The sequence below is a fragment of the Contarinia nasturtii genome, unplaced genomic scaffold, assembly GCF_009176525.2.
Source record: "Contarinia nasturtii isolate CC-2019 unplaced genomic scaffold, AAFC_CNas_1.1 Cnas_scaffold_78, whole genome shotgun sequence".
NCBI lineage: Eukaryota > Metazoa > Arthropoda > Insecta > Diptera > Cecidomyiidae > Contarinia > Contarinia nasturtii.
In genome coordinates, this window is record NW_022197436.1 from 4375660 (window position 1) to 4389805 (window position 14146).

The following is a 14146-nucleotide window of genomic DNA, read 5'->3' on the forward strand; positions in this document are numbered from 1 at the left end:
GTGTGTGTGTGTGTGTGTGTGTGTGTGTGTGTGTGTGTGTGTGTGTGCTACCGATAGCAATTCAATACAAGTGACGAAAATATACAACAAAATGCGACAGCGTATTTCATCGTACATAAACAAAATATCTCCATTAATTTAATGAATTTATATAATATAAGCCCAGTTAAACTTATGTGATTAATTTAATCGCATCACAAAACTAACATATGCTCCACATCGAAATGTGCTTGCTTATATGTATATTGGTTGCTTGCGGGGAAGCTCAATTCGCGCGACATCACTTCACTTGGTTTGTTCGCCGGGAGATAATAAAAAGATTTTTCGAACTTTCATATTAAAATACACACATTGATGTGTTGAAACATATGTTCACGATAGGCATAACTCTTTTGTTTGTTCGTTTTCGTCCATTTACTTTGTATGAATTTCCATTCGCAATACTTTATTTCACCTAGTCGAATTGCCAACAATGAACGGTGCTGAACTGTTATGAGAGTGTATGTATGAAAAAAATATGTTAATGACAAAATGTGTGCATGTATGTTGTTGGCATTGTTTCACAAACTAGCGATGAAAGCTTCCGAAAGATAGTTAATGATTGGGATGTGGAAAATACAAAGTGATCCAGCATCTGAAAAAGTATGTTTTTTTTTGCTCTCTCCAGTACAAACATAGTGTGTTTGCGTTGAAGCCAGAAGAATTCACGGTAATCGTAGAATACAATGACATGAACAGGGCGAGAGAAGAAGTGGGGGAAACAAAAGCATACAGAAATTGGAGCAAAATTTCGACTTCGCTAAAAACTCGTTACAAATTGAAACATAGCATAAAACTTTTTTACTAGCCGAACCATACAAACGGATACATTCAAATGCATGTCTGTTTGTTGCGTAGCATGTCTTATATTCGCATCGTTACTGATTTAAATGGTTTTTTTTGCCGTATTATACCATGAAGAATCCAAGTTTGTACCGTTGTTGAAGCCGATTATATTTGAAAATTTGCTACATAGTTTTTTCCCTTCGTGCTATTTTTTTTTCTCGCTTCTCTTTCGTCGCTTCCACTCTCTCTCACACTCCGATATCTCTCCTTTTTCTTTCAATCTTTTGTTTCATTAATATTTATATACAATGACATGTTCACAGTGTACGACATACACATACGTATGCATTTATTGTCGCATTAAAACCATTAAAACCATTGAAATTCCAAGTCGAAAATAGCATTGCATACATTGAAAGAGAATGGTGGTGTTGCGATATTTCTATTTATGGTACACATGCGAGTAATTTCAGTAGGTATGGCAAATAATATGTCGTTAATGTTGTGTGTGTGTGTGTATCATTTTAAGTGGTAAGCAAAAAAAGAAGAAGAAAATGTGAAAATATTCTACAGCTACTTCGACAACAAGCGAAAAGAAGATGAAGAAGAAAAAGAATAACCACAATGCTTTTGGTAGTATTATTATTGTTGTTGGCGGTGGTGTTACATAGAATGTTTATGGTTATTTTGATTTTGACAACATCAAAATATTTAAGGATATGCGCGCAAACATAGACGTGCTCTGCAACATATGATACTGTTTTATGCTCAAGCTGAACAACAATAACAAGAACAACTAAAAACAAAAATGCATATTTATATGAAATGTGTTTAGTACTATGTATCTCACAATGTGAACTCACATAAGTTGAAAATCATTGTCTTGGGTCAGAGGATGAGTTTGTGATGTAAACTGTTGATATGTGAAGCGGAGAGAGAAAAAAAAATGAGCAAGCAAGCGGGCGGATTCTATCTCATCGTAAAAAAAACTCCAATGATTCATCAGTCAGCACGAAAAGTTTTCGGTTCGAACCCATCAACGCTAATATTCTTTTGCGTACACAAAGTTAGATTGATTGGATTTCCACCCCCTTCACTTGTTCGTGTATTATGTGTTCAATATTCATTATGCTGCTTACACTGCTGCGTATCGCACACATACTCGCACGTACATACACACATCTTAACTGCATCAGTCAGTTGGTCTATTCGCCGTTTTAGTATCTATTGCGTACAAAGTCGATCATTTATCACTCATACCCCCATATATATGATGGTATGGTTTAATTCCTGTGGAAAAAACACGTCACTTTCCTCGATCTGGATTGGTTTCGCTTCGTTCGAGCAAGTTAAATTGACATTCTAAAGTGCTTAATATATCGAGCCACCAACATCCAACTTTAAGTTACAATAATTCATCGACATTGGCACATCACTTTAAACGCACAAGTAAAACTAATTGAAAAGCATACAAAATTCTTTTTTTCAGATTTCTCCCGCATTTTTTTTCTCTTTATTCTTTGTGTATTGATGCGCTTTTCCTCTTGTGTGCACGCGTGTGAGTGATATCAAATCTATTACTGTTGCGGAAACCATAAAATTAAGTTACAAAAACTTTCACTGTATTTTATGAAGTTAGTTGCTTTCGCAGCAATATAGGAAAATATCAGATAAGGATAAAAATCAGAAACTTCCATCCGACCTATGAGTATTTAAAACAAAAGAACGTCAGTTCGGTTTCCAATATCAACCGAAAAATTGAAATTTTGTAACAAAAAGAGAAATAAACCAAGCACAAAGTCTGGGCAGGTACTGCAATATCATTCTGATACTTTGTTGGCATTGGTTTAATTCAATCATCATTATCTACGCACCAGACATAAACGGCTCTTAATCGGAAACATATATGCATACATCCCGTTTCCGTGACGCAAACAATAAAAATGAAAGGCAAAAATACATACACACTCGTTCGACTCCTGTTAACATTGTTGACAATGTTGAAATGATTTTGTTTTTGTTTTGTTTCTTCTTCTTCTTCAGTGGCAATAGCGCATCAGGATAACTTTGCCATTGCTACTGCCGTTAGCACATATATATATATATTTTTCCGCATTCCCTGCGTATGGATTCTTTACAGAATCACAATCACACAACACAAAGAAAATATTATTAAAAAACTTTTTCTATTTCCAGATGGAATGTGTGAGCCTTTTGTGTTGTTGCTGTGTGCATGATGTTTTCTCTTAAAACTAACCAAGAAAGATATGTATTTTTGATGATCTTTTCTTTTCTGTGTATTATGTCATGCAGTCGAATCCGAATTACATCCCGAAAAACCAAATCTAAGAAAGAACAAACATTCAAAATTATGGTGGCAACACCACACCGAGTGGAATACGAATGAAAGAAAACGAGAAAGAATAAACGAACAACTTTTTTTATTCGAAGTTTCGCCTTTCAATTGTGCAATTACATTGTACTTGTCACAAATATGATATTCGTTCCGATGCAGTCTTTCGAGCGTTGACAATTTCCAATGAAATTTCTTTAGTGCAAGCGTATATGCATTATTCGGTTTTTCTGTTCGCATGAAGCCAAGAATTAGTTTTGAAATTTATGGTGAAAATGCCAATTGCAGAACGAACATTATCTTTACAATTGCTAAATGGCTCAGACTATGCGTTAACGTGTACAATGTGAGTATTCTATGTCTGTATAACATAGATTTAAATCGCTTTCTCGTTAGTTCTTTTAAATTTCTTGGATTCAAAATTTGAAATGAAAGTGTTTGTATTAACATTTTTCCTATGTCACATCAAATACAAGAATTATCGGTTAAGCTCTACATCTAGACTTATTCAATCTCTCCACTATCTCTATTTCACGTCAAAATTTCAAAGAAACATTCCAAGGTAGATGACGATTTATGTTATTATATTTTTCACCGACAAAAGGAAAGTACAGTCTATATGTTGAAGTGCTTTTTCTATTTTATTCAAATGAATTGTGCACACATTTCATTGGAAGTATTGCATTTCGTGTCGATGAGAAAAAAATCATTACCTTTTGTCAGTGCCGGCAGGCTCAAAAATTTTAATAACATCACACCAGCATACACTTCTAAACTATAAAGTGGATCTAGAACTCGATCTAAATCAATGATAATGCATTGATTGAAAATAAAAGATCCAAGTGGTAATGTAGACCAGATATAATAAAAAAATGTTTCAAAATTAACTTTTGCATAACACATCCAGAATAATTCTGTTTTGTAAATTCGTATTTAATAAAAATAATGGTATTCTCTGAACTCTAAGCTCACAAATATAGCCGGGAAATCCATCCAAAGATTGAACAAAAGTTAAAAAAAACATATGTATAAAGTGACAGACAGAATCACACAGTTTCAACTTTATTTAATACTTTTGGTTTTCTGCTGTTGTTTTGCCTATTTTTTAAAGTGATATGCCTGAACAAACATTGCCACATGTCCACCTTATCCGGATTCATAATAATAAATTTGCAAAAGTTTGTTTGAAAACCATTTTTCGTCACTTTAATTTTTGGTTATGATCATTCATGTCAAAAATTGTCAGAATCGTTGTATTTTGTTTATGCTAATTTTGATGTGTTGTATTGACAATTATGACACCGTATATCATTTGATTCAAGTTTCAAAACACATTATTTGTCGCTTTAGCCCGTATAACTTCAACACATACATGGGCAAAGAAAGCGATGGATGATTTTGATCAATCGCCGTTGCTGAACCGATTTTTAAAACTTAACACTATTCGTTGGCTGTCATCCATATTGCAGAACAGTGTCATCGTGAAGTCACTAATATCAACTTTTTGGTAAAATCGCGTCCACGAAATGATGCGCCAATAGAGTTCACATTCACTTACAACAATGTGTGCATGTAATTATCTATATTGAGCGTCAATCGTAGTAAAATGGCAAAACAAACATGTTAACATGATGCGAGGATTTTATCCATGTGACTTGACCATCGGACATATTGAAATAATGTGAATGGGCGATGAAAGTTTGTTCCGATCCATTTCGTTTGCATAGCATCCTTCCAGCATGCATGTTTCTCATCAAAGGAGGAACCAGGGCTTAACGTCAAAAAGCGTATATTTTTGCCGATAAATGCCGACATTTCGGCATTCGGTCAATTTTTGTCGGGCATTTAATGAAAGTGGAGAGACACATTTGCGTGAATTTAGACTTCTATCTTGGAATTTTAGATGTCTACATTCAAAGTTTCACATTGAACAGAACATTTAGAGTAGATGTATTCGAGGTGATGACGTTAGCTGAATTTAGAGAGAGCCCTGGTAAAAACCAAGCTGCCGGCGCAGTTAAACCGAATATACCCAAAATGGCAATAATGCAAATGGACGAAACATATTATAATGTATAGTGGATGGCAATGCACATGCATATACAAATATCGTTGCGCTATGCAGATTTGTAACATGTATATAATGGGTATTGAACATACATTGGACATTATGCAGTGTGTCAAACAACGTAGAATTATCTGACAAATGATAATATTTTGTCGGCCCCTTTATGCATCTCTCTGTGTTTCTCTTTGGATCTGTGGCTATATTTCGGTATCTCATAGAATGAAGTACAACGAAAATTCAACGCCAACAATAATTTAACCATTTGACGTGTCAACCACAAAATAATGCTGTCACAGGAACTGACCATTTTGGGTCGCGAACACAAAAGGTAGAAGAATTTGGTGGTGAGAATAAAATGTATGAGCTGCATATGAATGGTTTAGCCACAAAAATTGTGAAAATTCTTTTCATGTTTATAGGAATGTGCATATTGAAAATATAATAATGTACGTCATTTTTTCTATAGACTAAATTAGTATTATGCGACAGAGATTCGTCTGATTTTCCTAGTGATTTTCTTACTTTCTTTCATTTTTCATTGCTGTGTTGTGTGTGTGGCGCAGAATAACGATGCAATGAATGCGAGAAAACCTATCATCCCGTTTTATTTAAGCGGGAATCGCATTGTCAGTACCCTTTCATCCTTATTCATGACAGTGTGTATTCGTGTATGGTGTCGAGAAAATAATTGTGTCCATTGCATCATTGTCAATAGATAGAAAGCATGTATGTCGATATTGTGAAAATGTGCGACAGGCTTTTGTACTTTCACACACACGCAAAAATCACTACACAATTCACATAAAACCTGTACAAAGAAATTAGCATAATACCGTAGATTTGTTCGCATGCCATGCATACTGACTATATGTGCGCTCACACTTCTATTTTTCGTACAATCTATGCATTCAAAGTACCTAAAATGAACGGCGGTAAACAAAACAACAGCAGTAAGAGAATGAACAGAATAAAGAAAGAAAGAAAAAATATCATCTGCATGACGAATGAATGGATGGTGCACGGTCTTTTCATAAAATGTAATCTCCGTTTTGACTGTGTCATATAATGCCAAGACACATACACACAATCTCACATACGGTTTCAAGTGCTTAAGCCATATCGAATGACGAATGATAATTCAAGTTAGCCCGGAATGTGGAAAGGGAATTAACAATAAAATAGGTTAGCTGCGGTAGCAGTCAAAAAGCATGCACACAACGATGAAAATTTTTTGGCCAAGGTGCCGTTTCTACTAACAAGCAAACCGAATCGGAGAGTCGCTGTGACCGCATCTATTATAGCTCTCTCTGTCTTTTTTACATCAAATCAGTGCTTTGGACTGGATTTGAGCCATCCCGATTCCAACAACTTGCATGTCTCGTGTATTTTTAATATTTCTTCTGGCAAATACAAGAATACTGTATTTCACGGTTTGGCCGACACAAACGATCAGTACTGTATGCTCTGAATATATGTGCGTACTCTAATGCCCTTAAAATGTTTATTAATACGAAATTCATTAAGAAATACTTTTGCCAACGGCTTTGAACCATCAGTGTACTTTTTTTTATTCTTTTTGGGGGTGTAGATGGTGTTGAACATTTCACTTCCGTGGCTTTGAATAAAACTTTTACGTACAACAACGCTTCGCATGAAAACAGTTGGTCGTGTGTGAACAAACAACAGCATCAGCATTTGGACACCTGGTAAATGAATTATGTTTAGTGTGAAAAACAACATCGCTCAAACATAACTCAAATGTACACACATATACATACACGATTCGAGCACGGAAAAAGTAAACGAAACAAACCGAGTATGAACTGAAGCCAGGCACAAACTCTGATTGTGTTGAACAGTAGCAAGGAAAAATGAAAGCATCCAATGAAACCAACAAACACCAAATAAAATGAGTGAAAAAAATGAGAGGGGCAGAGAGAGAGAGTGAAATGTTAGTAGTACCAAAAGAGATGTAATGAGACGGTAAAGAAAAATGCATATGGCAATACACTACTGGCTTACTTTAAGATTTGATATCGAATGGATTGGTGCATGGGTTAAAAAATGGTAGAGTGAGACTCAACGAGGATGGAGAGAAGCAGAGTGAAAAGAAAACCACATCGGAGAAATGCCATGACTTTGAATTTATTTCCTGTCTATTTTGTACATTAATGCATTGTCTGTCCTTCGTGTAATACTTATTTATGTCAAAAGCTTTTTTCCTCGTTCCACTGTGCCGCCATACACACAAGAGGAATAAATCAATTCATGCAAAAGATTAGTTTTCTGTGCGAACGTTTGTTGTGGATACTTTAATTCTTGTCTCAATACGCGCGCTCCAAAACTTATGTGTGCGACAGAGAGAAGAATTAGATTGGACAAAACGCACCCATTGCATGTGAATACAAAATTTTTCGTTGTGATTCAAAACCAATGTTTGCCGCGCGCGTTGAATAATTTTCTCTCTGTTCGGTTTCGGATTTGTTTCGCTGTCTCACTCATCTTGGCAATCGTTCACATTATTCTTGTTGAAGGTGAAATGAATATAAGCTGGCCGCCACTGACGCCGTCGTTATTCACTCGAATGTATTCAAACACATTTAGACACACAGATATACAACGTTTTTTTTTTTTTATGTCGGTTGCATCAGTGATTTATGACGCAATTCGCTTTCTTTAGGCCAACGAAACAATAAACGAGCCAAGCAACAATAATAACATCATGAAATGGACAGGCCATAAAAAGAATACAACAACTTCGAAACCAACTACACATATCGAAAATCTCTGTTCATAACTTGAGAGAAAGAGTGAACGAGACACATTGAATGGAAATGTCGGATGAAACATAGTAAATATGACGAATGTGAGGGAGAGAGCACGTGAGCAAAAGTTGGGACAGAGGCAGAGATTTGGATTTGATTTTGACGTATCATAGCCAAATGAAATAAAACCATTTTTAACTGTCTCATTTGATGCGATTCTAGATAAAAAATGTTACACCACAGAGAAGACAGACTCCGGCATTCTTCAAGCACTTGAATAATTATCATAATATTTTGACCGTGATAAGTATTCGAAATGTTATTAATCACGACTACTTTTGAAGTACGAGAAATCCATGGATCACCTGAAATCCCAATGAACTTGCTAGGTGTCGTGGTCCCCATTGGGAATCAACATTTCACTTATTCTTCCCGTTTTCATGCATCTTTGATGTTGTATGCTTTTGTTGTTATATTTGAAAACTTATAACAGCGAATAATAACATTTTATTGGATTGGCAAAAATGAATTGAGCATTTTTTTTTTCTTTTAGTTACCGATTTAAACATCGCTATATTCGAAAGTTCGCTATATTTTACCATTTTTCTTCAATACAGACAAGAAAACGGCTTAAGTGGGTATAGTGAAGATGTTCTATCACACCCAACAATGGTTTAGGAAATTCTAATGTCAAAGATGCGCGTCGCGCCGGTCGACCAATCACTGGAGGAATTGATGACATTTTCAAAAAATTTGAATAAAAATAATACATGAAGACTGAACCAAACATCGACCGAAAATATCAAACCACAAAAACAAGCAATCCAAGCATTTCTGCAAAGATGTAATGTTGGAAATAATAGCAGAAAGTGATCCAACAAAATGGCACACATTTGTTTTAATAAAGTTTTTTTTTATAAATAAATAAATACTTTTTCGTCAAGTTTTCTTAAATAATATTATTTTGATAACTGACAGTTGACAACTGATAGTCTCCAAGAAAATAGTCATGACTAATGTCATGATTACCAATTTGCCTGAATCTGAAGAGAAAAATGACAATCAAACTGCGCATCTTGAATGTTATTTTCCAAATAAATGATGAAGAAGTAAAAAACAAATGGAACGTTGTCTTGATTTTCACATCTTCCACATTTGTTATTGTTACGCAAATTGACGTTTCCATATCATTAAATGATGATTTCAAATCAATCATTCTCAACGAATCTATATACGACCAGGGGGTAGACACACATTTTCAGCTTAACCAGTGTCGTTTTTGCGTTGTCAATTCTTTTCTTATGGAAGAAAGTTTTTTCTCACAAATATTCTTCAAGTTTCTTTCTATTATGCTCTAATTTTTACATAGTAAAAACCCCTCGATAGATTTTCATCCAAAAACCAAAACCATAATTCAACAAACGTGTCATCTATCAAGTGCATACAAATCAAAGAAAAATCATCGAATCGAATGGGTTGCGGGCGATACGAAACTTTCACTCAAATCCTATTATAGATAAATGAGATCTTCATTTTCTCTATGTAATTTAGACAAGTTTTACGTGCTTGAGAAGGTTGTGGACGCGTCATTGGTTATGAAAGAAAACGAAATTATGTCCGGCGGCAAAGTCATTAAGTTGAGTTAAACACTTGTAAGCCATTTTGTTTGGGAATTGTGTGATAGCACTCCTCCGTTGCGGCATGTACGTTGAAAATGGATTACATTTTCTGCATATAGATCGTTGATAAATACCGAAGCAGATGCATATAGTGGAGATATTCAACTTGACTGAGTTTTGAATTTGTGAAAATGAGCGAGAGGAATGGAAAAGAAGCAAAAAAAAATCAAAGAGCTCGAGCTAACAAAAAGCAACATTACGGAAAATGTTTCACACCTACGGACCAAAAGGCAACGAGCAACGAAAATGTCATGATTGTTTGCTGTCTCCAACGCCACCATACAATGCAGCAGATCAATCTCATCCTTTTGTTCAGTTAAACAATGAAATTTTCTATTTGCGTTTCGAAAATCCATCCCGCAAAATAAGCACAACAAATCACCCAAACGAACTATAAAGTGGTGTACTTCACAACAAGTGTGCGGCAAATGATTCTCTGGTTTAGCTGTTAATAGACGACAAAACTTTAAAGAGACAAAAGTGCAATGACAATAATAATAACAACAGCACCGATGATGTTTTGAGTGCATCAAGAATAAATAGAGGCGAAAGAGAGAAAGAAATGAGTGAACAAAAGAAACCAAAAAAAACGACATCCATTTATAAAAAAAGAAGAAATCATTTGTTTGCGTATTTTGCTTTAATCGTCCATCTTCCTCTATCTTGCTACCTATTTGTCGTTTTAACTGATTTTGTGTGAATTACGATTGAATCAGAGATCAAGCAATGGTAAAATAAAGTGTTCAAACTATTCATGAACCGAGCCGCACATTACGTTCATAGTTCAAAAGCGCGATAGCTTCTATTGTAGTTCATATTGATGCTGTTTAATATACTATGCCGTACATGTAGTATTTTGAATACGGATTCGCGATCACAATTTCTCTTCTCTTTTATCCATCGTTTTTTTTTTATTCTTAACCGAATTGGAACCGAGACAAAACAGAAAATATTTCAGTATATATACTGAAATATTTTCATTTTAGCCAATCTAAAAAAAAGATCGGCAAGTAAAGCATAGCGAACACCGCTTGAAATCTATTTTCAGTCTGTATCTGAAGCGTCATCACCCACACTTTGGCCGTGTAAATTAAAAATCCATGAAAAATGAAACACATTTACCGCGTCAAAATGGATTAACCCAAAAGCAATGATTGGACCATAGTTTGATCGTAGTTTTTGTACATTGGTTTCAATTCAAAAACAACCAGCCACATCAAGAAATTTCAAGAAAACAAACACAAACCTCACAATCTTGATGAAGCATATTAGGTTTCTGTCTTCGAACACTATCTATGCTAATGCTAATCTACTGAACATTTCAAAAAACTGAAACGAATCGTTTAACTTTACAGCAGGGTTAAACAGGTGGGCATTATAAAACTTTTATTCATATCGCACAATTTTCGAATGTATTTTGGTGTATCAGGCCACAGTTTTGTGTGGGTGTGCAAAATGGCCACCAAATATTTCGTTGTTTACGAGCCACTAAAACCTAATCGTCTACACACTGATAACAAATCTAAACGAATGCATCGAGCATATAAGTCACGAATATGTGCTGTATGTGGATATTGGCAAATAATAATGAACATGTGAGGTTTTTTTTTATATACATATGCAAGGTGTTTCATGTCCCGATTTTCTATGTCTATTTGAAATTTATTCTATGCCTATGCGCATATAGTTCCCGCTTTTGTCTGTTTCCGTTCCATTTACAATTCTAGTTTGAAAATTACAATGCAAGTGAAACTTGCTTCGTAATTACTTCTTACATGCCTTAATTCAATCCCATTGCTTAATGCTGATGTGATCTTATTTAATTTACGCGCAAACAAAATTAATTGGGTGTACAATATAAAATTGGCAAACCACCCATATTCTCCTCATATCCAAACAAACCGAAAATGTGAAAAATGAGACGAAAAGAAAAGAAGACGTTTGCAAGACACACATTTAGTTACGGCATTCAATACATACTTTAACAAATTCAATTTTTCTCTCGAAATATAATTAAATAAACACACAATATCGTTGCGGCGTATCACATTTACATTCTGTGACAACCGTTGTTGTCTGTTCAGAAAGAAAGTTCTGATTGAATTTTATTTTTGAAATGTTATTATGTGGGTAAAAGTAGTCGAGCCGTAGGTCATTGAGGTGAAAAAAGAAAAAGATTCGACCAAACAGAAGTGACAAGCACATGCGAGAATCGTCTCATCGTCGACAGCATGCGAGTGTGTATTTGTGACATATTTTAGACAGCAAAAAGGCAATTCATAACTGCGATTGCGAGTAGATTGGATTATCTATGAAACCGCATAATTTTCGATAAAAATAGTCATTTGAGTTAAGGAAATACACACATTTTTCATAATATTGAATTGTTGTCAGCCTTCTTTGTTTCCCTTTTTACTTAAAAAAAAAATCGATATTCATAACGACATTCCTTCATTCGATTTTTTATTGGAATGAAATTGAATCGAATTGGTTTCAGTCGAAAGAAAAAATAAATATAGTTTACGGTTTAAAAACATTCATTTAATCGGACAGGTTGTTGCACAAATCATTTTATTCTGTGAAACACTTTTGAAACAAACTACGTATACGAAATCATTATCGTCACCAATTTATAATATTCATTATAAATTCCATAAATTTTAATTTTAATATCAAATATTTCAAATTCATGCACTTGCTCATCGAAAAATATTAAAAATACTTAAAAAATAATCCTGATTGAAAACAATTCGAATTTGATTCGCTAAATGAAAAGGTCATTTGTATAATTACACCACATTCAATGGTGAATATAAAGAGATTTTTAAAAAAATCTCAGCGAATTGAATTGTTTAACATGTCACTCTATCGTTTAAATGGCGAGACATAAATGTTTACGAATTTCTTCTTTTTCAACAAAATATGTGGCTATTGATTTTTCACTTACCGCGTGCGAGTAAAACACTTTTACACTACACTTAGCTCTCAAAGTACTTTACTAAACTGTAAAACGACATTAAATAAACACTGTAGCTCAGTGTGGCTAGAGAACTGCACGCCAAGGCGCAAATTATGAACGTCGAATCAGAGGAAGCGAGATAGCAATCGATCTCACAAACCGTGAAAATCGAGAAAAACGAACGCTCAACGAATGGAAACCGTATATAAACGAAATAAGATGAAAAAACTTTATGAAAAAAAAAGAAGAAAATCCACAAGGCAAATTTTATAATAAAAACCACACATGCATACATTCAAATTTGTTCAGTCGAACGATTTGATTCTTCACATTTTTCTTTTCGTTTTCTGCTCAAACTGATTTATCTTCTTTTTCGTCTTGTCCCTGTATTGGTCATTCTATCTTGAGTCGCATTCGCTGACACTATTGTGTGTGAGATTTGATCTTGTTTCAAGATAGAAAACGCTCAATAACGCATTTGTATCGCAACTATAATCGCTCTCAGGCGTTTCGAGATTTTGTCACATCTAGAACTCATTTGAGCATTATACTACTACATGTTTATATTAAATTTAATTTTGCATATCAAATTAATTTGTTTATAGATCGAATAGATTTTTGGTTTCAATGTAATGTGCGTTCCATTTCAACTAAGTTTTTGGGTCTCATATTTTTTTTTTCATTACAATAAATATTTTTTTACAATCACTTTGCGCAGTGAAAGCCGTCTGTAGCGTGATCATATATAAAATAAAAATATTTAACTTTGATTAATCGAATTAATTTTTCGAAGTTTGTGTTGAAATATTCTGACGCTCGCACACAGCGTGATAGCATTGAGTATGCTGCGTTGCAATGAGAAAACGAAGAAACAGCATTGGTATGAGTGTGTCATTCTTTAATAAACACAAACGCAAACGCGTACATTTTCCCAAAAATATTCTTTTATGTGTTTATTTTCCTCGATTATCACTTTATTTTCAAATCGTGATGAAAACGAATTTTCATTTTCGCACGAAAACCAATAGTAGGTCGTTTATTTTAGATATTTATCGTCACTCAATCCAAAAACGCACACAACAGAATACAAAAACCAGCATACCATAATCGAGAAAAAAAGGGGAATACCGAGACCATCTCTCACTCCATCTTTTTTTCGCTCTTCTATCTGTCTCTCCTTTTTTCTCAACTTAAATTCGGTTTCGTTTATATATATTATATAGGTATTGATGTGCGTTGTTATAAAAATAGGCATTTGTGATTTTCATTTTCAACGTCAGTTGATTCAAACTATGTGTTGTATATTTTACTGTCATTTTCCATTTGCATTCGGTGTTCCTGTATTTATTCTGGTCGTTTAGTTGTTTTCTCTTCTTTTGTTATTGTTTGGATTAAATTTGGTGAAGATCAAACTAGAATCGACCGAATTTTGTGTTATTTGATAAAATTTGTCATTGTCTCTTTCTCCAAATGTGGATGTGTAGTGTATACTATATT

At 34.3% G+C, this 14146-nt stretch overlaps 1 protein-coding gene across 3 annotated transcripts in view; it reads right to left on the reverse strand.

Moving 5' to 3' along the window:
* LOC116338793 (putative cyclin-dependent serine/threonine-protein kinase DDB_G0272797/DDB_G0274007) overlaps nucleotides 1–12738 on the reverse strand; it is a 144024-nt gene extending 131286 nt beyond the window's left edge. Inside the window, exon 1 of one of the 3 annotated variants that reach the window (XM_031764276.1) lies at nucleotides 12638–12738. The gene's annotated coding sequence lies outside the window, so the exon portion shown is untranslated. The remainder of the gene's footprint in view (nucleotides 1–12637) is intronic. The other 2 variants (XM_031764291.1, XM_031764284.1) reach the window with 2 other exon arrangements.
* Nucleotides 12739–14146: the final 1408 nt, after the last annotated feature.